The sequence below is a fragment of the Halichoerus grypus genome, chromosome 8, assembly GCF_964656455.1.
Source record: "Halichoerus grypus chromosome 8, mHalGry1.hap1.1, whole genome shotgun sequence".
Lineage (NCBI taxonomy): Eukaryota > Metazoa > Chordata > Mammalia > Carnivora > Phocidae > Halichoerus > Halichoerus grypus.
In genome coordinates this window covers 111,648,630-111,663,756 of record NC_135719.1, presented here as the reverse complement: position 1 = coordinate 111,663,756, position 15,127 = coordinate 111,648,630, and positions in this window count along the sequence as shown.

The following is a 15,127-nucleotide window of genomic DNA, read 5'->3' as shown; positions in this document are numbered from 1 at the left end:
GCTCTCCTTTGGATATCTTCATGTTGCCCCCTCCCGATGCAGAGTGCAGGCCTGGACACTGGACTCCAGTCGTGTGCAGGCAGTACTGATTAGAATAAGGTTGTTTCCCAACAGACCAAGCAGAGACACAGAGAGGAGCAAAGACTAGATATACAAAGCCCCAACAGGATTCCAGCCTTTGCTTCTAGTCTATCCCAAAGCACCCTGTCTCTTCTTTTGCTTAGGTTGGTTCCACTATTTTCTGATACTTGCAAACTTTCTCTCACAAATACAACGTCTGTGTTTAACAGCTGCTCCCAAATGCAGCTGCTTAAAGACTGGCAAGGCCCAGGTACAGAGCAAGGCAGAAACAAGTTCTTAACAGCAAAATGCCAAAGCTTTTGGCCACTGATCCTGTCTGAAAACTGTGTCCTAGAAATTCCCTCTTCCCACCACTTAAGCTTCATGACTCCTGAAGATTTGATGCTCCTGGCTAGCTCTACCTAGATGACTGATCCATTATTATCTTAGATAATAACACCCAACTCAACATTCCCATCTGCACAGCCATGACCTCTTCCCCAGCCTTTGCTAGGGTTTCAACCATCTATTCCAGTGCCAACATTTCACAGAAGCTGAGAAAAATATAAAGTACATCTAACTGTAAAGCCCTAAAACCTCCTATTCACTTGACTTCTGCCAATTGATCCACAACTTACCCCAGTCACTGAATTCCTTAGCAGTATCTAAATCATGAAGGAATTTGCTATGCCAATATTTAGCAGTGTGACCTTCAACAAAGTGTTTTATGATTCTCTAGCTCTGTTTCCTCATCTGTTTTCAGAGTATTTTGTTTCTCTGAACACCAGCACCTGTGGACACATAGCCCAGTGGCCAGGAGCCTTGACGGCCAAATTACAAGACTCCTCATAGTCTCTGATCTCAGTTCCCCTTTAAAAAGCTACTTATTTCAACTTCATGACTATTAACAGAAGGACTAGCTTCTAGGCAATATGCCTCGAAAAGACTGTCCCCTAGAAACATGCGGCAGCTTTCTGTCTTATCAAAAAGAGTAAAAATGATCCTTCTGAATATGCAGAATTCTACTTAACATGAGAATCCTACTCAAACTCTGGCTCTCCTAACTGAAAAACCATTTTTAGCATTTTGACATATTTTTACTTCTATACTACATAAAAGTGATATCTTTATTTCCCTTCCTCCCTTCCTTTCTTTCTTTCATTCCTCTCAAGTTCCTATACTCTGCCTTAATCCCCTCTGAATTCTTCTGTTTTAATCTTCATTTACTTCCCCAGCTTACTGTTTGATATCTAGCCTGAGTCTCTGCTACCCTGGCTACCTTTACCTTTCCAAATTCCCATTTTAGGGTCCTCTAAGAACTTAAACATGTTTTATTTTCATTAAATTTCCCATCAATCATTAACACTGCTCCTGAGCATTTACTCATATTTCAATAATCAGTCATATTAGAGGAGAGGTAACATGACTTTCTTGGGCAATTTTGTTGTACATATTTTGTATCCTATCCTATTTCTAGACTCCCCTCTGTAGTCTACTCACATTTGCTGGGACATTACACCCAATCCGTTACCCAGAAAATGGAAATATAATACTAAGTGATTTATTGTAGCCCCCATTTCTTTCATAATGTCATAAAAATTTATAACACTTAAAAGCCAATGATCCCTGAGGTCATTTATCCTCTAGAAAGAACAAGTTTCTTCTTGTGGAGCAGAATCTCTATCAGGTGCAGTTCTCACATTATAAGATATGTACCCTTAATGCACAACATCAAGGCAGCCTGCAAGCACCCAGCATCCATTCAGTGCCCTGATGGTGCAAAACCCATTAGATGGAGGCAGGTGGGCTCTTACCATTCAGAGGTAAGGACCAGTATTTCAGCAATTCACTTCAGCCTCAATGTCAGATGTGGTTTCACAGAGAGATAATGACCCCCTTCAAACAATAGGAAATAACTGAGAAAAGTTATTATGTCACTGTTAAAAAATGTACTTGATTATCCCACCCTAGCTGTTACCTAATCTGAGTTTTATTTCTAAAGGCTCCTGAGCGGGAAGACTTAAGCGCTTGTGCATACCTAGTTCATGAAGTAACTGCATTCAATGTACGCCAGATATCGGTAGCAGAATGTGAGCAACTGGGGAATGAGGGGGTGAGGTAACTGAGGAATGAGGTAGCAGTCAAAGAAGTTACGAATCTACACCCAATTTGACAGAGCCCTTACCCCCTAACACCAACTGGAGAAAAGGCAAGGATCCAGCGAATGAGGGCTGTTTACAGGAACACCAGCTGGCCTGATGTGACTTCTCCAGCACCATCTGCCTCCAAAGAGACTCTCACCTGGGCTCCAGGCTGCTTCCTGGGGGAGCCCCAGGCAATGAGCAATACTGATCCCCACTGACAGCCACCTCTCCAGACAGCCTCCTTTGGGAGCAACCAGTTGTCCAGGTATTAGATTCACTCGCTCAGCCTCAGGCAAGTGTGAAACTAACCTCTGATGACCTTCTTTCAAGCCTTCTGCTCCCTCTCAGTGAGTGAGCAGTTCTCCTAAATTCCTGATAAAAAGAAGCATTGCAAACAGACGTATTTCCTATCACTGAAAATAGACCCTTCCACAACCCCCGCCCAACAAAACATTATACAGCCCTTCAAAACAATGATGCTATTATACTTGTTGACCAAAAAAATTTCACTGTAGATCATTACATTGAAAGTGCAGATTATAAAATATTAATCTGACAGTGTTTTTTAAATAACTGTTTATGTGAGTATTTTTTAAGGCATTAGAAAGTCTGTAAGGGATTACATCAAATATTAACCGTGATCATCTCTGTAAAGTGGAATTATAAGTTATTTTTTCATTTTGCCCACCCTTGTTTTCTAATTCTTTGATGAATATGTACTATATGTATAATTTTTTTAAATAATAAGTTAAGATAAAGAAATTCAGCCTCTAAATATGTGGAACATTTTTTTTTCCTTTTTTTACAGCAGTCATTGGACAGGGGCACTACAGTTCCCTAACTCTGGGAGAAATTTCCATTGGCCACAAGAGTTCCTTAAGTGCTCTGTGCCCCACAAAGGAACAGAAGAGCCTTATAAAGAAAATTGAGGCCTTGGACAACCACTGATTAAACACAGAAGAATTTCAGGAGGCTTGAAGGGGGAGGACCAAGTAACATGGCTTTAAAAAGTTGTTTAAAGGAAATAAAAGTATGCTTTAAACAAAATATATTGATTTTGAAACTATTACTATGATCTTTTCTTGATGATCAAAAGTAGATAGAATTTTATTCATAACCATCACAATTTTCTTTTTGTATTTTTACCAGCACTACCTAACATAAAACATCTGCTGCCCTTGGACTATACTCCAATGTGCCTGCTGCCCACCATGTATCCAGGCCCACGCCTCAACTATGATGCTGTTTTTAACTATATTCTTTCTGTGCTTCCTATCATCTATACAACTTTTTTTTTTTTTCTATCATCTATACAACTTTTGGCTTCAATAATATAAAACCTTTATGTGGTTATTTAAAATATAATATGTATATGGCTTCACCTCTTAAGAAGATTTCAGTTTACTACCAGGAGATCCTGTTAGTTGTCCCCAAAATACATTTTTTTCCCTTCCTCCAGAGTAATAGAGCTTCCAGTTTTTACCTAGGGCACACAGCCAGCCATAACAAAGTCCACATTTCCTAGCCTTCTTGCTGTTAGAATTCACAATGTGACTGGGCCAGTGTGAGATTAATTAATTAATTAATTAATTAATTCCTGTGTGCAACTTATAGGAAGTGCCTTTAAAGAAAGGAAGCATGCTCTCCTTTTCTCCTTTTTCTTGGAAATGTTGATGTGATGGCTGGAGCTCAAGCAGTCAGCTGGGACCCTAAAGTGAAAGTCACATGCCCATGTCCAGGAATATAGAGCAATAAGACATGAATAAACTGGGCCCTGATATTATGAACCTTCCCTAACAGCCTGGACTGCTTTTCTCTAGATTAATTTTATGTAAGAAATAAATTTCCATCCATCTTAAGTCTTTGCTATTTTGAAGTTCCTGTCACTCACTGATGAACCTAATACTTTCATTCATTCTACAAATATTTCCTGAGTACCCACTATGTGCTAAGCATTGTCCTGGCTCTAGAAATACAGCAGTGAACTAAGCAGGCAGTATCCCTCTCCTCTCTTCTCATCATGGAGCTTGCATTCTAGCTCAAAATCCACACAGGTCCTAACACAGTGTATGCATCTTGTAGGTGCTGGAATATCTGATGAACAAGTCAACAGTGAGTCCTCCTGTTTAGCTTTTGGTTTAAAACTGATTTTGTGCTCATAAATCTAAGAATCTTTGTACAAATAATGCTCAAAGAAAGAAATCACAACTACTTTTTAAAAGAAGCAAAATTAATTGAGGGTTGCTGGAGGGGCAGGGGTGGGGGAATGGGCTAACTGGGTGATGTACATTAAGGAGGGCACATGATATAAATGAGCACTGGATATTATATAAGACTGATGAATCACTGACCTCTACCTCTGAAACTAATAATACATTATATGTTAATTAATTGAATATAATTACAAATTTTTTAAAAAGAAAATTGAAAAAAAAATAGTCAAGAGACAAAAAAAGATAAAGCCAATATGACAAAATGTTAATAATTACTTAATCTAGAAAATGGGTATACTATTCTACTTTGGTGTTTGAAAAAAAATTTCAATTAAATAAATAATAAATAAATTTTTGAAATAATAAAAGAAACAAAATTATTTAACCAACCTTTTCTGCTATCATACTCCCCACCCCCCCAAATTAGGTTAAACACATTAACAAAGCCTGTTGTTGCCTTGAATTATAATGATGGTGCCATGATCAAAACAATGCATTGTAGTGTTACACATACTCTCTATGCATCCATTTCCTTACCCATAGTGAGGATATGTATATGACTGTTGTAAGAAGTAAATGAGATAATGTCTCAAAACCAGTTAATAAACGTTAGCTATATTCAGTTGATAATAAATATTAATAGCTTTAAAAATAGTCATAATCTTTAATTTAGTAATTCCATTTCTGGGATTCTATCCTAAGAAAATAATCCTAAGTAAGAGAGGAAATGTTATGAAAAAAGCTGCTCATCCCAGAGTCATTTTTAATAGGCACAAACCAGAGATTTAGTGACCTTTCCCTGCCACCCTGACTTTCATCCAATAGTGAGCTGAGGCCTCGTGCTCTGGCCCAAGCCAAGATCTATAAACCCAAGACTAGCTGGGAAGATACACACAGGGTTGGGAAGAGACAAAAAGACTTAAGTCCAAATTCCTGGCAAGAGAGCCTTACCAGAAGGAATAGTTCAAAATGTCAAGTACATCAGGGTAGAGCAGAGCAAGAGAGCCAAAATGAAGCTTGACCCCTGAGATCAAGCTCCTTGAGGGAACATTCGAGAATGTGGATCCTGGAAAGATGCCCTGAGAATGGGTGGGAAAGAGAAGGAAGAATATCTCAGGCACAGTTGGTGGGTGGGCCAGAGTTGCTGAGTCCTGAATAGAAACAAAATAAATTTCCAACATGGAAGGAATGGCTAAATAAAGTATTGAATACTGCAATAAAATATTGTGTACCATTAAAAAAAGTACTGATTAGAAAGACTATAGTAATCAGAAGAAAATGTTTGACTATTGCTAGGTACATAGGGTTTTATAAAGACATATATAAGTACATACCACATGCATATGTAAATGTACATATATATACTTACATAATATATATGTTTATATATATGTATGTATATACACACACATATATATATTTATGTATATGATAGCAACTATGGCATATGCATAGAAAAAATACTTGGAGGAACCACATCAAAATACTAATAATTGTTTGATTAGGAAGGTAAAGTAATGTTGGATTTGCCTTTTTATTTGTTAAATTTTACTTAAGGTATAAGTTTTAAATAAATTTTTAAAAAATATTTATTTTTATTTGAGAGAGAGAGCAAGCACAAGTGGGGGGAGAGGGTGAGAGAGAGAATCTCAGACTGCCCACTGAGCGGGGAGCCTGACGTGGGGCTCGATCCCAGGACCCTGAGATCATGACCTGAGCCGAAACTGAGAGTCGGATGCTCAACCAACTGAGCCACCCAGGTGCCCCTAAATAACTTTTTTATTTAAAAACTTGTGTGTGAGGACAAAAAGAAAATTAGGCACATTTATCTAAATGTTACAGTGCTACTTTTCCAGAAATTTGTTAGGAATAAAATATGTGTGTCTTAGGCAACAAGCCACATTTTCAGCGTCCTAAATCCTGTCCTCTAAATATCAATTGATGAGATTCTGTAGAAAGAATGTTCCTCCCTTGGCCTAGTTTTGGCTTTGGGGGAATAACTGTAACTCTTTTCTGACATAGGATATCATTTAGGGAACAAAACTCAAAAAACTCACTTAATGGTATACATGCTAGTGGTCAGCAATTACCTGAGTCCTTTTCAAAGATTCTAACTTGGTAAACCTTATTCACACATTACATGAAGTAATACAAAAGAGAGCAAAGGCTACAAATATAAGGACTGTTACATTCCTCACATTGTATGTTTCTTCATTCTTATTAGGAACTTCTTGACAGAATGGGTATCATTTCAGTCCCTGAATTCACCAGAGCACAAGTTTATCTTTGATTTTGGTAACTCTATAGTTGTGGTCAGAATCAATTAAACCAGGCAACAGATTAACCACATGATTATCAGTATCAACCATTAGCCCTACCAAAGACTTCCCATGAATTTTCTGAATCAACTGAATTTAGGCAAATGTTTAGAATAACATCCTTTTATCAAGGATTGATTTAATTTTAAATTTTTTTCTAAAGTTTTCCTAACAGTTGGGGAAATGCAAATGTGTCTTGGATATTAGATAAGATGAAGATGCATTTACATGGAAAGTCAGAGACTCCTGACTAAAAATCCAGTGGCAAAAGAGCAAGTAAGGTATGATCCCATCCTAGAACAAAAATACATATATATGCATAATTGCAGGGGATCTGGAAAGACATACAATGAAAGGTGGGTAGGAATCATCTCTGAATAATAAAAATAGTATTTTATATTCCTATTTTTTGCTTATTTGTTTTTTAATTTTCTATAATACACATATACTGTGTTTGTAATCATAAAAGATTACTTTCAATGAAAAAAAAAAAAACCTCCCCTGGGTGCCTGAATGGCTCAGATGGTTTAGGCATCTGCCTTTGTTTTTGTTTTTTGTTTTTTTAAAGATTTTATTTATTTATTTGAGAGAGAGAATGAGAGAGAGAGAGAGAGCGTGAGAGAGGGGAGGGTCAGAGGGAGAAGCAGACTCCCTGCTGAGCAGGGAGCCTGATGCGGGACTCGATCCTGGGACTCGAAGGCATCGCTCAACCAACCGAGCTACCCAGGTGCCCTAGGCATCTGCCTTTGGCTCAGGTCATGATCTCCAGGTTCTGGGATGGAGCCCCGTGTCGGGCTCCTGGCTCAGCGGGGAGCCTGCTTCTCCTCGCCCTCTGCCTCTCTCCCCTGCTCATTCTCTCTCTCTCAAATGAATAAGTTAAAAAATTGTTTAATAAAATAAAACAAAAAACTCCCCTTAGAGTAAAAAATAGACCTCTGCATTTCATGGTTCTAGCTAAGTACAATATTCAGAATAAAATGCCAGAACCCACTAGAAAGCCAGAAATGTGGGAATAGCCTCCTCTTAAGTAAGGAATAAATATTTAAGAAGAAAATTTCATGGGAAAAAGATGCTCTGCAAGATTCCCTGCCCAAGTTTGCCAGTTCAAAGACTTAACACATTTTGCATAAGATTTTAATAAATAGATTTTAGGGTTGTTTACCAAAACCAAATTCTACTCTGATCATTTTGATGTTCCCCATCATTAACTATAACCTCCCAACAAAACTCTCTAGGTTGCAACTCTACATCCTAGTATCTGTTTGTAGTGTTCCCTTTAAAATATAACATCTAGATGAACTAGTGATACTTAAGACATTTTTTATGTTTTGGTAACCTTGAAATATTCATCTGTTATGCTTAAATATAAAGGTAAATTATTCATTGACCACTTCAGTTGTAATGATTCCAAAGCAGCTGTTACTTACCTGGGCAATGGTCCTCAAATTAAAATAATTCTCTGAATCAGCTCTAGGCTCCATGCTGCTACTCCTTATGTTTAACAGATAGGTTGTAGCAGCTCCAAAAAAGCACTGTGGGCCAAGGAGTAAATAACCATTTTCAAAAGCATAATTATATACTGTATTTACATTATAGTGAGAGATACGGTGATCAGGTAAATAATTAAAAGTGACAGGTCTGAAATGAAACAAAATGATCCCAAGGAAACAAAAGGTACTTTTATGTCACTGTTCAAGCAATATACATATGTGTAAAGAATGTTATGTATTTTTTAGCCCCAAAAGAAAAAGTAGTATAGAAATAAATTATATAGCTCCCTTGTACCTTTTAAATTAAAGGTTTGCACCTAGAAAAAAAGTAAAATAAAATTGACTGTGCCAACCCTAAATACACCCTCCTCAACATTGATAAAGGGTTTCCTTGCTTTCATTGACTCTTACTATTATATGACATTTAAGAATCAGAACACGGAAAGCCTATGTGTGTTTTTCAGAGTAGGTGGGGAATTTGGGGGAAGCACATTGATTGGCTCTCCGGTATGACTCTGCTGGGCCTTTGAATTCCATCCATATAAAAATAAATGGGTCAGTGGATTCTGGTTCTGCCATGGCAGTGTGAGTCCACAATAACCTAGCCCTCCTACTGTTTACAGTTAAAAGCTCTGATAAAAATATGGGGGGAGGCAGGGAACTACCTGAGAACTGTGAAAGTAAACAAAAGCAGATGGATTTGGGGGGATGGGTGAGTTTTCTGTTTTCTCTCTTTTCTCATGCAGCTTTATCCTGAAAACAGGCCCCAGTTTCAGAGCGGTGTGTGCTACAGGCAGCTAAAATTCCAATAGAAACATGTCTTTCTAGCCACAGGGACCAGAAATGTTGATCCTGTGGGGTGGAGTGAGTGGGAGAAATCCCCAAAGGGAAAGAAACAGAGAAAGGGGTTCCCCAATTCGGTATATGAGCCCTTGGTTCCATCTAACATCCGAGCCAAGCATGTAAGGTATAGCCTCAAATCAACATAGCAAAGGCATTGACAATTTAAATGAGATATGAACCACCTGCATAAGTCTCAGACTAACCCCTGAACTACACATGTGCAGGACAGACCTAATTTAACTGAGATTTAAACAACTGCCCACAAAGGTAAGAAGAACTTAGTTAAGGTCAGAAACTAACTGGGTTGATTGCTTGCTAAAGCAAAAACATCAACATTCTCCTAAGGATTTAAAAAAAACTCAGAATGAACCTGTACAATATTACATTGACAATGTTCAGGATACAATCTGAAATTACTTGACAACCAAAGAAATGGGAAAATGCGACCAATTCTTAAGGGAAAAACAATCAATAGATGACAACCTCAAGATCACCTAAATGGTGAAACTATCAAAAACTTTTTTTTTTTTTTAAGATTTTATTTATTTATTTGTCAGAGAGAGAGCACAAGCAGGGGGAGCAGCAAGCAGAGGGAGAAGCAGGCCTCCCGCTGAGCAAGGACCTTGATGCTGGCTAGATCCCAGGACCCCGGGATCATGACCTGAGCCAAAGGCAGATGCTTAACTAACTGAGACACCAAGGTGTCCCACTATCAGAGACTTTAAAGGAGCTACTATAACTATGCTCCATGAGGTAAAGGAAAACACATTTGAAATGAATGAAAAGAGAAATCTCAGTAAAGAAACTAAAAACAACAACAACTACAAAACATACCCATTTGGAAACTTTAGGACTGAAAAATACATTATCTAAATTAAACAAAAACTTTTTATTCACTGGATGGGTCCAATAGCAGAATGCAGATAACAAAGGACAATGAAGATAGATCAATAGTAATCATCCAAACTAAAGAATAAAGAGAAAAGATTGGAAAAAATGAACAACAGTTTCCAGACTTTAGGACAGTATCAAAAAAGCCTAGCATTAGAATTCTACAAAACTATCACTAAAACAAAGAAATGAAGTTAACAAGGTGCACAGCTCAAGGTTAATATGCAATATCAATTGTATTCTTTTATTCCACCAGCAATTGGAAAATAAAATTTACAAAATTTCTACTTACAGTATCACCAAAAATCATAAAATACATAGGAATAAATCTAGCAAAAGATGACTAAGACCTCTACACTAAAAACTATAAAACATTGCTGAAGAAAATTAAAGAAGACCTAAATAAGTGGAAAGATATAGCATACTCATGGATTAAAAACTCATTATTTTTAAAATGGCAATATCTCTAGTACAAACTATATTCCATGTGATACCAATAAAATTTCAGCAGGTTTTTGTTTTGTTTTGTAGAAGTTGACAATCTGATTCCAAAATTTATATGATAAGGCAAAAGATCTAGACTAATCAAAGGAATTAAGAAGGAGAAAGAGAAAGGGGCACCTGGGTGGCTCAGTCAGTTAAGCATCTGACTTCAGCTCAGGTCATGATCTCTGGGTCCTAGGATCTGCCCACAAGCCCTGCTCAGCAGGGAATCCGCTTCCCCTCATCTTCTCCCTCTGCCCCTCTCCCTACTCATGCTCTCTGTCTCTGTCTCTCTCTCTGTCAAATAAATAAATAAAATCTTTAAAAAAAAAAAAAAGAGAGAGAGAAAGAGAAAAACAAAGTTGGAAGACTTGCCCTACCTGATTTCAACACCATAAAGCTACAAAAATCAAGACAGTTTGGTATTGGCTAAAAAAAATAGGCATATAGATAAATGAATCGGGGCGCCTGGGTGGCTCAGTCATTAAGCGTCTGCCTTCAGCTCGGGTCATGGTCCCAGGGTCCTGGGATCGAGCCCCGCATCGGGCTCCCTGCTCAGCGGGAAGCCTGCTTCTCCCTCTCCCACTCCCCCTGCTTGTGTTCCCTGTCTGTCTGTCAAATAAATAAAATCTTAAAAAAAAAAAAAAAAAAGATAAATGAATCAACAGAATCCAGAAATAGACACATACATGTGTCAAGTGTGTGTGTGTGTGTATACAATGGTGCCAATTCAGAAGGGAAAATCATTTCAACAAATAGTTATAGACCAACTGAATATCTGTGTGCAAAAATTGAACATCTAAAAATCTTTAAAAAAAAAAAAGGGGGGGGTGCCTGGGTGGCTCAGTCGTTAAGCGTCTGCCTTCAGCTCAGGTCATGATCCCAGGGTCCTGGGATCGAGCCCCGCATTGGGCTCCCTGCTCGGCGGGAAGTCTGCTTCTCCCTCTCCCACTCCCCCTGCTTGTGTTCCCTCTCTCGCTCTCTCTCTCTCTGTCAAATAAATAAATAAAATCTTTAAAAAAAAAAAATTGAACATCTATTCTTACTTCACATCACACACAAAAATTAATTCAAAAGAAGGTCATTGGCCTATATGTAAACCTAAAATCATAAGACTTCTAGAAGAAAACACAGAAAAAAGTCTTTACAACTTTGGATTAAGCAAGGTTTCTTAGATGGGACACCAAAACCCAAACCATAAGAGAAAAAATAAAGAATTGGACTTGATACAAATTTAAAACTTTTGTTTTTCATAAGGCACCATTAAGAAAGTGAAAAGGCAAGGGGTGCCTGGCTCAGTTGGTTAAGTGTCTGACTCTTGGTTTCAGCTCAAGTTGTGATCTCATTCATGGATGGTGAGATCGAGTCTGCACTGAACTCGATCTCAACGCAGATCTCTCCCTCTGCCCCTCCCCTGACAGTCGCGTGCACATGCTCTCTCAAATAAATAAATAAATCTTTTGAAAAGAAAAAAGAAAGTGAAAAGTCAAGCCACAGACTGGGAGAAAATATTGACAACATATATCAAGGGATTTTTACATGGTATTTATAAACTCTTACAACTCAATAATATGAAGCCCAACAACCCAATTTTTTAAATGGACAAACTATTTGAGCAGACAACTAATCAAAGAAAATATACAGATGGCCAATAAGCACATGAAAAAGATAATCAACATCATTAGTTATCAGGGAAATTCAAATTAAAACCACAATGAGATATCATTACATATCCATTAGAGTGGCTAAAATGAAAAACACTGAGCATGCCAAATGATAGCAAGGATACAGAGTAGCCAAAATTCTCATACATTCCTGGTAGGAATGTAAAACGGTATAATTAGTTCGGAAAATATTTTTTGTAATTTCTTAAAAAGTTAAACATATACCTACCACAAGACCAAGACCAAGGCATTCCACTCCTGGGCATCTAGCTATAAGAAAAAAAGACATCTGTCCCCACAAAGACCTGTACATGAATGTTCTTCACAGCTTTATTTATAATAGCCCCAAACTGGAAATAACCCAAATGTCCATCACAAGTAAATAGGATAAACTGTTATATATCTACACAAAGGAATACAACTCAGTAATAAAAAAGGAATGAACTTATTGAGACAGGACATAGCATGTTAGAATCTAAAAATCATGATGTGGAATGAAAAATTCGGGCAAAAAAGTATAATACAAAGTAATCTATACTGACAGGAAGCTACTCAGTGGTTGCCTGGGGAAAAGTGGAGGAAGAGATGGATTACGAAAGGTATCAAAGAAACTTTTGAGAATGATGGAAATGTTTGTTATATTGATTGTGGGGTTTACATGGGTATATACATATGTCAAAACTGTTCACCTTGTGCAGTTCAAATATGTGCATTTTACTGGACTTCAATTGCATCTCAATAAAATAATACCAAAAATAAGACAGGGAAGGGAGAATCCAACTTATTGACAAAGGCAACAAGCAGTTCTATGCTTCCAGCCATATGGTGAATTGGATAACCTAATTGTCTCACTATAGAACAGAAATGATAAGTAAACTATTTTTTTTTTTTTTTTTTTTTTTTTTTTTTTTTTTTTTAATGTTTTTTTTTTTTTTATTTATTTATTCATGAGAGTCAGAGAGAGAGAGAGAGAGAGGCAGAGGCAGAGGGAGAAGCAGGCTCCCCGCCTAGCAGGGAGCCCGATGCGGGACTCGATCCCGGGACCCCGGGATCATGACCTGAGCCGAAGGCAGACGCTTAACCATCTGAGCCACCCAGGCGCCCGATAAGTAAACTATTAACAAACATCCTCTTAAGTGTGTTTTGACTTCATTAGAAAGAAAGACACGCAACTTTGGTCTACCCTTAAAGAGTAGGGGGAGAGATTGCTGGTCCCTTAAGCAAGGGGCTTTGGTTTAGACAGGCACTCATGGACAAGAACTTGGCTTGGATTTGGGACTGAGGGTAGGATTTAGGACTGAGACTTCCCCAAATTCCTGAAGCAGTGAGGGGCCACACCCTCGGTAAAAGGTTGGTCCAAGGAAACATTCCACTTGCTAGCCCAGGAAAAAATAAGGAAGCTCTCCTGCCTTGGGAAAGGTCTCCTCTGAGATTGAGTCCCGCATCAGGCTCCCTGCTCAGTGGGGAGTCTGCTTCTCCCCCTGCAGCTCCCTCTGCTTGTGCTCTCCCTCTCTGATAAACAAGTAAAAATTTTTTTAAAGACATATGAATAGTAAAAGACTAACAACATTTTGAAGAACTGAGTTGTCTGAGAGTTCTTGCTAAAAAGATGTCTTATTTTAAAAAAGAAAAAAGATGTCTTACCTTTATAAGCCATGGGGAAATCACTTGTTATATTCCAAAGTTAAAAGCCTTCTCAGACATAAGAGGTATATAGAGTATAGGAAAAGAAAATTTCCAAGACAAAATTTAAAAAATGGTTAAAGAATTTTTGTTGCATTGAAATTTAGCATCTGAAAAATTCATCATAATTGAGTACATTTCATAGTAAATATAATTATGAGACTGGGCTGATTCTAGTTTCAACAAAATTTGTCCTCCCATTGGCCAAATTTGGGACATGTTGAGCATCAAAAACAAACAATAACTATGATTATAAGATATCAAATGAACAAAAATCCATGAGTCCATTGTGATATTCAAAAAAGAAAAAGGGGTATTATTAACAATAGCCAAACTATGGAGAGAGCCCAAATGTCCAAAGACTAATGAATGAATAAAGATATGGTATATATACATACACAATGGGATATTACTCAAGTAATATTATTTGAATATTGCTCAAAAAATTCTTGCCATTTGCAACAACGTGGATGGAGCTAGAGTGTATTATGCTAAGTGTAATAAGTCAGAGAAAGACAAATACCATATGATCTCCCTCATTTGTGGAATTTAAGAAGTAAAACAGCTGAACATATGGGTGGGGGGAAAAGAAAAAAAGGAGAGGGAAACAAACCATAAGAGACTCTTAAAAAAAAGAGAGAGAGAGACTCAATATAAGAGAACAAACTGAGGGTTGATGGAGGGAGGTGGGTGGGGGATGGGCTAGGTGGGTAATGGGTATTAAAGGGGACACTTGTGATGAGCACTGGGTGTTGTATGTGATGAATCACTGAATTCTACTCCAGAAACTAATATTGCACTGTATGTTAACAAACTAAAATTTAAATTAAAAAAAGAAAAAGGGAAAAAAAAAATAGGGAAAGCCCTTTTTTTGTAGAATGTATAAGGGAAGATATTTAGAAAACCACCACTTTGAATCCCCAAGGCAATAACTGGTTCATGCAAGGATCAGCAGTGTAAGCTAAAGCCATTAAGCAGAAGGTTGTGAAGAATATCCACACAATATTGAAGAATCACCCACAAATAATAACCATTTGCAAAGAGAAAAAAACCTTTATAACAGATAAATCTCTGCTCACCCACTTAACCAAGGAATCACTCTTAAATTCAGTAACAGTAGGGCAACCTGATATTATGTTTCTTAATGTGAAGCAATAAAGACACACAAGATCACCAAGTGAAACCTTCTTGCCAAGAATGTTTAACCTGAATCCAATCAAGCCTTACACGGTTTACAGGAAATAGAAGGACTAGGCATTAAAAGACAGCATAAGGAAACAACCAAATCCAGAATGTGGGCCCTTCTATAACTATGACTTTAAAAACCCAATGTCATTT